We start from the raw sequence: 10,000 nt of genomic DNA on the forward strand, positions 1-10,000 counted from the left end.
TGCACAAAATTAGCTTGCTGATACGTTTGATTCTTTTAATCTACTGCTTAACTACTAATCTGTATCGTAACCAAAGTAACGTTTTCTACAAGACAAAGTATATGTTTTGAGAACAGCACATAACGAGTAAAGTTCCTTGTTAGTTAAATTAAGTATTTTCGTGTCAGGTTTCTTTTACAGCCTCATGATCAGCCTGGCCATGCATTTGAAAATTAACTGCTTTAATAGAGTTTTACGGATGACGACAGAAGGTTGGACTAAGAAACGGTCGATTAGTTCATTCCAGTAAGTTTGAGTTCGTATGCGTTCTTCATTAGTACGAGTACTCATATGAAGTAATAACTTACTAAATAAAAGAATGAATGAGGAACAAATAAATAAATAAATATACATATAAATAAATAAATAAATAAATAAATAAATTCCCTGTAGCAATTGGAGCGTTACACATTAGAATTAACTTCGGACGTTCTTTTTCGTATTTTCCATGCCTGAATATTTGTAAGAGGCGCAACTGCAATAAAAACGTTTGCTTGACCTATTAACAAAAAGAAAAAATAGCTTTGAACTGTTTTACTAGAAGATCGCCGGTTTAGTTGCTCGTCTATGCGTCGATCAATTCAACCCTTCAACATCCCCCCGGGTAAGGCCCCGGGCAACCCCCGGGCATTTGAACTTTTGAAGATTGGCTCGTTCAAATTCCCGCCCCCCTGGACCAACTTGCGCTCAAATGCCCTGCCCAAGTGCAGGCGTGCAAGCTACTTAGCGAGGATATTTCAGGCACTCTTGTTGACCCCACGGGAAATTAAATCGCAATTTTGACTGTAGATTTACTTTTGAACAATTTTCAATTGAAGGATTTCTTGTGTGATCAACTAACGTGGTAAAATTTAGCCAAGTCGCCTATTTACAGTTTTTGGCGCCGCTGTTGCGTTTTTCACTTGCAAGCGTCATTCCACGGCGTGAAAAGTTATGATAGTAGGCCAGTAGACGCGTTTAACAACTGAATGCAATACCTTCGAATGAATTATACTTTTTAAAATATTTCTTGAGAGAGGTGGTTGTACATTTTACAGCGTTTGTTCAGTCACTCTTCAATAGTAGTTCATACTCTACCTGCTCTGCGGAGAACAACTATTTCTTGAAAAAGGCAAGATCAGCGACCGTGATTTTCTACCCATTGACCAGCAACTGATTTGACTATTCAGGCTTTAAAACCTGAAAATCACACAGCTTTCGGTTTCTCAGCCATTCGCTAACGAAAGCGAACTTTTAAGGAGAAGGTCACTCCAAAGAGCTTACTTTTTTGTCTCCACCTATAGCAAGTAAACATTGGCTCTTTCCACTTACCGAAGTTTCAGCCTCTAAAGTGCCTGCCATCCTGAATTTGATCCTTGCCTGGCTGGGTTGGGGAATTTGAAACTTGTCTTGGTGGGCTTGGGTGTGGTGGGTGAGGTCCTATGTGCCACATGGCACGAAGGAGACAGTTAGTTGGTGGGGTGGGGAATTTGAACCGGAAGTGTCAAGTCTTTCCAGCGGAATACACGTGGTTGTTCCAGGTGCCAAGAAGAAACATCTCCATACCTGGAATGTAGTAATGGACGCTTATATGAGCGGTAACCAATCAGGAGCTGAGAAAGACAATAGGCTATTGTTTGGAGAACAATGGATGCTATTGCTTTCCAAATCCAAGATGGCCACCACAAATTTCAGCCAATCAGGAGCCGAATTGGAATTCAAGATGGCGTCGCCCACGAAAGTCAGCCATGTTGGAAAACAGCCCACCAGCCTCGACGGAGGACTGGGATCGGTCTCACGGATTTCCATGGCGACACAAATCACGCCAGGGTCACACAAAAACTGTCATGCAACTTCAAAATTGATACTTACAGTGTCTTGTGGTCCTAAACACAAAGACCCACCAGCCTCGACGGAGGACTGGGATCGGTCTCACGGATTTCCATGGCGACACAAATCACGCCAGGGTCACACAAAACATTTCATGCAACTTCAAAATTGATACTTACAGTGTCCTGTAGTCCTAAACACAAAGATGTGGAGTGACGCGACGCTTGACTCTTATACGACATTGTTTAACTCCAAGCAAGAAACTTGGAAATGCTGAATTTGCATGAAAAATTAATACCTCTTTGTTTTTTGTAGAGAGCAAAGAAATCAAACCACACAGGGACTAAAGTTAATTGAAGTTGAAAATGCTATTCGTTTTACTTACTTAAACACCCAAAATAATTGTCTGTTAACAAATGATGTTATCGCTTTAACTTAAAGCTTGTACTCCCGTGCTAAAACGACATGTTTTGTAAAACGATAACTATAGACATAAGGATATTTTCAAGTAACAAAATTTAATGCGGACTAAAAGTATTTTCTCCATTAACGCATTAAAGCAAAACAAAAACAAAACAAGGCATCAACACAAAGCGTCAGAGTTTTTATAACGTTTATTGAATAACACGAACTCCAAAGGGAGAAATTGATTACAACTTTAACTTTTTCTTAGCCTGCATGATTCTCTTCACAATCCTTTCCGTCATTGTTTTGCTGCCGGGTAACTTATCAATGGCCTTGATCATCTTTGTATCCGCTTTCCACTTGTCTTGCAAATTCTTAGCGTGACTGTAATCGATATCGTGTTGTTTAGCGATCTTGTCCAAACGATTGATGCCTGGATCGCCTCGTTTCAGTCTCTTGGCATATTTGGTCCCAGGTCCCATGCACTGGTACCCAGGCCAGTGAAATTCGATTCTCGTCTTGCCCAGCCACTTCTGAATGTCGACACCACTCCCGCGTTGCTTAATAAGTCGTCGGGTCTTGATGCGTGTACTACGTCGGGTCTTGCTAGTACGAGTCATAATCGTGTTTTAGATTTCTTCTCAGCTTCTTTCCTTTGGCCCAGTCTTCCCAACCACTTGTAGGTTTTAAACGTTCGGCCTCGTTTTTACGTTTGCCCTTGCCTTTGCGCTTGTCTTTACCCAGGAGAATGTCAGCTTTTCTTAGGAGCGTGCCCAGTTCCGAGTCAGGCGGAGGAATGGGTGTTTTAGAAGCGGGTGGCCTCTTTTTAACACCTGACGTAGACGGTGTAGCTTCTTCCTTGATCTTCGGTGTCTTCGTACCTAGAGAAGTAATGTTTGAACATCGTTTCCAACGGACCTTTCACCAAGGCTCCTTCCTCCTATACTTCCTCTTCGCCGACATCAGCACTATTGCTCGACAAAGGACCAATATGTCTGATACGTTTGGTTAAATGACCTCTTTGACGAGCTAGAGGTTTAATTTTCTTGATGGCAATCGAATCTGGAATCGATTTATCGCGGAGTATCACGTGACTTTCGGCGGGCAAACGTCCCGCTTTGTTCAACAAGGCATTGTCGGTGATTTCTCCTTTGTAATACTGAGCCAATTGGTCAAACTCTTTCGTGGGTACCATCATGACTTCTTCTGTCATTCTCGAAATGTTGTTGGAGTAGCGTTTCGTAGCTGTCTTGCCGGTAACGGAGTTCAGTCTCTTTCCTCTCGAGTTTGAGCGTCAAACGGGCTGTTGTGTCTTTATCTCGACTGTAATTAGTACGCAGAGTAATAGTATCTCCGGGTGCTGTAGGGTCTCTGATAGTATGACACCTTTCACACAAGTCCTCAAACTTAAAAGCTGAATACTCTTGATTGAGGTTTTCGTACTTCCTCTTCCAGTACTGCACATTGTCTTTCAATTGTTCCACTCTTTCGTTGGCTTGTTGTAATAACTTGACCAATTCGCTCAAGGTGTCTTTGGGTTTGGGGACGAAGTCGTAACCTTGCAGTAGATAACGGTGGGCATCTCGGGTGTTTAACATCGACATGCTTGGAACACGCCGTTCAAACCTTACCAGAATCCGCTACCTTTTTGTTCTTTGAGATGTTCTCTTCGCCTCTTGACTGAGTTTCTGCGTTTCCCCACCTCGCGTAGCGTTGTCGTATAGCGATGCAGTTTCGCCATAGTGATTGGCTGAACGGGAATTCTGTTTCGTAGTAGATTGGGAACCATTTCACTCACGGCGTTGATTTGATCTGCATTAGCATGTTCTAACATCTCCTGTCTCCTGTTCCGATTAGCTTCTTTGAGAATAGCCTCCAAGAAAGGGCGTTGTCTGCGTAATCGAATCATACTTCCCAAGGTGAAGGACGTCTGTTGTAACTGCCTGTGACACCCTTTACACCCATTCTCTTATACCGTTTGTCCTTTCCGAGCTTGTACCCGATCTTGGCTGCATTCTTGAGAACAGTAAACAGTGCACCACCACGTTGTCTCTTGCTATAGTAATTCACATTGTCTCTGATTCCTTTTGCTGCCTGACCCGCTAATTTCAATGCCAGCGTAGCAAAGGTAGGTGAGGGTCCCCATAAGAACATACTGGCTCCTTCGGCGATCTTGTCTACCAATCGATGTTTACGTCGTGCCAGTGCTCCACCTTGCTGTTTACTTCTTTTCTTGGTCTTTGATTTATTTTTCATCGTCGACGTTTACGCGAAGCAGCTTCCAAACCTTTTTTCACACCGTAACAAGCTGCACCAAAGATTCCTCCTAGAGCCGCCGCCTTGCCTGCTGCTACTAAAGCTGGAATGAGAGCTGCCAATGGTAACAATCCCCCTTTTTGTACCTTCCTTCGTCTCCTTGGTTTTCTACGAACTGTTCGTTTGCTCTTCATGACACATACAACCACTCACACGTCAGTGTTCCCGCTCTTATCAACGTGGTCGTAGAGAAATCGTTGTTCGTACTCTTGCACGCACTTGTCAGATACAGGGGGTGTGAAGTCAGTGATTTTGTCATCCAAGGTTTGCATCTTGATCAAGAATCCGTCAAACTCCTCCATCGGAAGTCCTCGCACGTAGGTTCTCAATTCGATCAAAGCTTTGTCGTAAGTGTGTAGGCAAAGTGACACATGTCGATTTTGAACGAAAAATTTTTGAAGTCGTTCCACTCCTTAATCACAGTTCCAGCGGCGGATAAACAGGCAATCAGGAGACTATTTTCCAAGACGGATCCTACGACGATGCCTGCTGCCACGATGATCAATGCCAAAGCGTTCAAACAACTGTGGCACCACTTAAAGTGGTAAAACATCTGGCGATGACACCACCACTGACGGTGGTAAAAGGAAAATAACCCATCCAATCGGCACAGCAAATCTTTGTTTGCCAACTGGGTGCTTTTCTTGAATCCGTTCATTAGAGATACGGTAGTGATTGAATCTTGGGAAGGACTCATCACGATGTCTCGATGAATTTGTGACATCGCATACATCCTTCGTCCTTTAAAAGATGGCTGAGAATCCTTTGATCGTCCAAACTGCCAGGATGTAAATCCAAGACCATGTATCCGAACGGACGTTCTGTCAAACGTTGAAACGTGTCTTGCAAAACTTGCCATTGAGTGGGAAACGCCTGGAACAATAAATTTCTCATGCCTAATTGATCTCGTGGATTCTTGAAGGCAACGATGTAGTGGGCGTTTCTGGAAATACTCTTGGCATATTTCCCTGGCGGAAACATGTCTTGGCACAAGTAGAACGTTCTGATGGTGAGAATGTTTGGTGAACAGATCCAAAACCCGTTTATCGTTTCTTCCTTCAGCCATTAGATCGTCCAGTACAAGTAATCCGCCTTTAGGAAACCACGTTTTCAATTGATCTGTGTGAGGAACGCCTTCGTGAAACTTGACCCCGTTTTTTTTATGGGTTGAAACCCGTCTTGCCACACCCCGTAGCAATTATGTATTTGGGAGGGTGGGGTATGAAACAAATCGAGGTTGTTCAGTAAAAGTTTGGTGGTGAACACCCTGAAGGACCCACCACCAACAGACTGGAAGGGGTATGAAATCGAAAAGCCTTGCGTCGTTCCATGAGTCCAAATGATCAAAGGGGCATGGGCATGCAGCTTTTGTTACCACATGGAAAAATTGACCCTGCGAGGAATCAAGTGACAGTCGAGAATACTAACCAGTGTACTACAAGATCATCACACAGAACATGTTTTCAATCGTATTTTAATGTCAAACCAACAATCATTACACTAAATGTCTCACACCGCAACGAGAAGTGTCTTGGTGATGTTTCACTTTACACACTTTATCCCATTCTAACTCTTTCTCGACCAACTTCTTTAACATCTGGCCTACTTTGTGATCATTGTCTACATAATCATGTTTCGAGAAACGCCTCAAGAACTCGTTCATGCCTTGACCTCTCGCTCTGTCTTTTAAATAGAACAAGGCTTAATCACCACAACTTTTACTGTAAATCGATTGCAGAGACTGTCCATTGTAAATCACATATTTCCATTGACTTTCTAACCAGTCTTGCAGGAGCTCTATTGTCTCGTAAGACTCCAAAGGTAGGGCGTAGCTGTCCATCACCTCGCACACATTCCCACTATGGGTCCAAAGCGCCAGCCAGTGTCGGCCCGGTCTATCACGTGGATCTGTGTTTACAATGTACCCACGAGGTTCTTTCTTGATTGGTCGACGTGGTAATCGATCGCAAGCCACCGTCCCGTAAAAGTAGGGTTTCAAGATGGCATCCGCTGTCGCCAAATGATCCAGTTGTACGTTATTCAGGGGTACTTTCTCCATTAGCGTTGGTAAATGTCGTACAACACGGCTTTGTTCTTGTCTATTTCCAAGTGGTTCTCAAACTCTCCGTACAAGATGACCGTGATGTTGTTACCTGGTGGGACACCGAAGTTCAGCACAATCTGTAACTCTCCTGACTGCTTGGGGTTCAACACCGGACTGTCCAAACATCCGTTGGCTGCATTGTCAAATACAAACAGTGTGCAGTTCTTGCCTTGACCCCAGTCTTCGCTTCTGACAATGTTACCTTGATGTTTGCACAAACATCCTGTGGCTTGTAAGAATCGATAGCAACCTCTCAGATCTTGGGTACCGTCGTTGTGCACTAGTTCCAGGGTCTCGTAAGGGTACTCTTCTCCGCTGACCAGTTGTCTGATGTTACTCACACCAAACTTTTGAAAACAGAATGGGTCACGTGCCACAGTACCATTGAAGGCTTCTGAAAGCACGAGTCCAACGATGACTCTGTTAGGAATTCTGCCTTGAAATAAATTGTTGCACTCGTATCTTTGCTGGTTCTCTTGCATGTTGAAGGTCCTAATTTCACTTCTTACGGTCGGGTAAGCCACTATGGTTCTGTTGACGTTCATTTTCGTCATCAACTCTCGGTAGACGCTGGGGTTGAGCCTTACTTGACACAGGTACATTCTTACTTTGACCTCTTCGTGCGTCAATCTTCCAGCTACATTCACACCATTCAAGAGCAAATTGGGAGAATTAAAGTACATCTGGATTCCAATCTGCACGCCAGGTACCAACAAGTTGTTCAAGTGGAACACCTCGATGTGGGATGTGAACCTTAGCACGTGTCGTTTTCCATCCGTGTAATTGCCTTGTTCTGCTTTCATGAGTTGCACTGAAGCTTGTTGGTTGGAGGACAATGCTTGGAAAGCCTCATGTCCGTCTCCTTCCGTGTTTGTGTTGTTCACAGTCAATGGCGTTGGAAAGTCCAGGGCATTGTACCAACCTTGAGGTTTTAGCACGGTTTCTTCATCATCTCTGTTGTAGTTGAGCAATGTTTCCAGGTATGCTTTGTAATGATAGGTGTCGGTTTGAGGACTGATCAAGATACCATTGAGTCTCACACTGATCTGTTTGAACAAAGTGTGGGCCAAATTGTTTGTGGGCCAGAGTCTCGTGGCCTCCACAACGTTATCACCATTCGCCAGTTTGAGTACCAACTCAATCTCAAAGAAACTTCGACTGAGGTCTACGTAATCTTCTTGAGGATCCACTTGGAATTCCACGGGGTTGATGCCTGTCGTGTAGGTCTAAATGGGTACGATGCGATAACTGGACATACTGAGATCAGTGGGTGGAACGGTGAACAGATTCAGTTGAGGATTCAGGACTGATTTGGAATCCGGATGTAACAACCCACCGTCCATCTAGGTATCCGTCATTTTCTTCTTCTTCTTCTTCTTCTTTGTCTTCTCGCTAAGATGTGATCCCAATCGTAGCCAACAGGTTTACTGACCTCAGGGCCAATCCATCCGCCTTTTTGTACCTTTCGTTGACGTTTGGAGCTTTTTGAGAACCCTTCACGACGTGACGTTGACAACCCTTTTCTAGATTTGACGAGTCTCGAGCTTCTGGAGTAGATGGGATTCATTAGTCGCCGAAGAAGTCGTTGAATTTCCGCTTGATGTTTCTATCTAGGACTTCGTAAGCTTTACGTTTCACTGCTTGTTTAGCGCTCCGTGTTGCACCCTATTTCGCCTTTCGAATGCGATCTCGAACGCTGCGATCGCTTTTTGACCCTTTCAGACATCCCCTGACACTCGCCTTCAGCAATTCTTGAACAAAGCCACCTCCGTCTTGTGGGTCAGGTTTGAATCGCGTTAAACTTCCACCTTTCATGTTCGTTTGAGGTGAAGGGTGAGAATCGTGTTTCCTTCACCAAATTCGGTCAGTTCACCTGTTGTCCCCGACACTTGCGTCTCAATAATGTCCAACTGGGCCTTGCGCAACGGAATATATTAAACGTGGAGCGGTTCAAAATAGTGACTTCCATCCCCTGTGCGTCGGTAATTGACCTCTCTTAATAGATCTGTGACTTGATTTCCAACCATTGAACTTCCTCCCACGTCGGAATAGATGAACAAGGAACGTGATGTCGAACCCACCACATTTTGAAAGGCTTTGTTGAGATTCGTGAAGCGCCAATCACAAGCAACGCTCAGATGAAAAAGGCCTTCTGTTATCAACCAAAACAGAGGCTCACCCGTGTCGTTTTTCAGATCGTGTGTCATCGTTTCTAAGTTGGGTACCGTGTCTGTAAAAAAATCTTGACGTAAATTGAGTCCCAAGTCATAATTTTCAGGGCCTCTCCCCTTCAATCATCCTATCTTTAAGGCCAACATCTTATTGATCTTCAATGCTGGCGAGCCATTGGAGCGTACGTGTCTCGCTTTGTTATCCGTCAGTAGATCGTCTCCATCCCAACGAAATTTCACGTATATTCTCTTTCCATCGGATGCTGTATAGCTGCTACCGAGATGGGGTCCTTGGTAATTCGAGATGCGCCGCTGCTCGAAAAATGTCACCATACTTTTCATAAAACCAACAGTATCAGTGTACTCAACCACAGTTCGGAGATCGTTAGGGTCATGGTGAGCCCTACCAAACTTTAACGCACCAGAAGGGTATTTCATGATCCAGTCCAGGGTAAACAGGATGTCGTTACCGTCGACCAACTTGGGGAGATGCACTTTCACATCTGGTAACGAGATGCTAATCAATCCCACTTTCCAACTCGACCCTTGCAGCCTGATGGGGTGGGGTAATCGAATCTTGAAATGATTGCTTTGGTTCTGTGGAAACTCTGCGCGGTTGCTGTGACTAGGCAAGGTGATGTAAAACTCCTCATTCATCCTCAAAGCTTTTTCACGTCCTTCTTGTCAATCCAACTGTCGTATTTATCTGACCAACCTTTCCAACGTACAAGCAATTTATTTCCTTTACGTTTCAGCACTTTTTCCACGCGATACAAATCGTCGTCCGATACGGTGACTTTCCGTAAGTCTTGAGAATAACAGGTACCTTCCAAAGGTGTGTCATCTATCTCTTTGATTTTGTAAGTGACCACACTTCCAGGGATGACTCTGGATACTATAAACACTTCTTCCGTCCAGCCTGGTAGGTAACCTTTCTTAAAGGTTCTAAACTTCTTATTGAGTCTCACGCGATCATTTACTTTAAACTTTGGCTTGAGATGCTTGGCGTTCAAACGTTTGGCGTACAAGTTGTTCCACACTTCTTCTTGATTACTTGCAGTCACTTTGTCGGGGGCCATCTTGATGCTGCGATGATACGATCGATTGTAGCCCGCGACCAAGTCCTGCAACACGGGTAAGAACGTCCACGTATTCT

General features: G+C 44.2%; 1 long non-coding RNA gene and 1 pseudogene across 2 annotated transcripts in view; one reads left to right on the top strand and one right to left on the bottom strand.

Annotated features, from left to right (window-relative positions):
* LOC145489125 (uncharacterized) overlaps positions 1 to 10,000 on the top strand; it is a 43,129-nt gene that overhangs the window by 4,060 nt on the left and 29,069 nt on the right. The gene's annotated exons all lie outside the window — the stretch shown is intronic.
* Positions 6,628 to 8,031, bottom strand: LOC145489607 (uncharacterized protein F54H12.2-like; annotated as a pseudogene). Its single transcript, XR_014049610.1, has 2 exons — positions 7,435 to 8,031; positions 6,628 to 7,368 (listed from the first exon to the last, which is right to left on the bottom strand). The product of XR_014049610.1 is annotated as an uncharacterized protein F54H12.2-like (transcript).

The sequence above is a fragment of the Orbicella franksi genome, chromosome 6 (assembly GCF_964199315.1).
Source record: "Orbicella franksi chromosome 6, jaOrbFran1.1, whole genome shotgun sequence".
In the NCBI taxonomy this organism is placed as follows: Eukaryota; Metazoa; Cnidaria; class Anthozoa; order Scleractinia; family Merulinidae; genus Orbicella; species Orbicella franksi.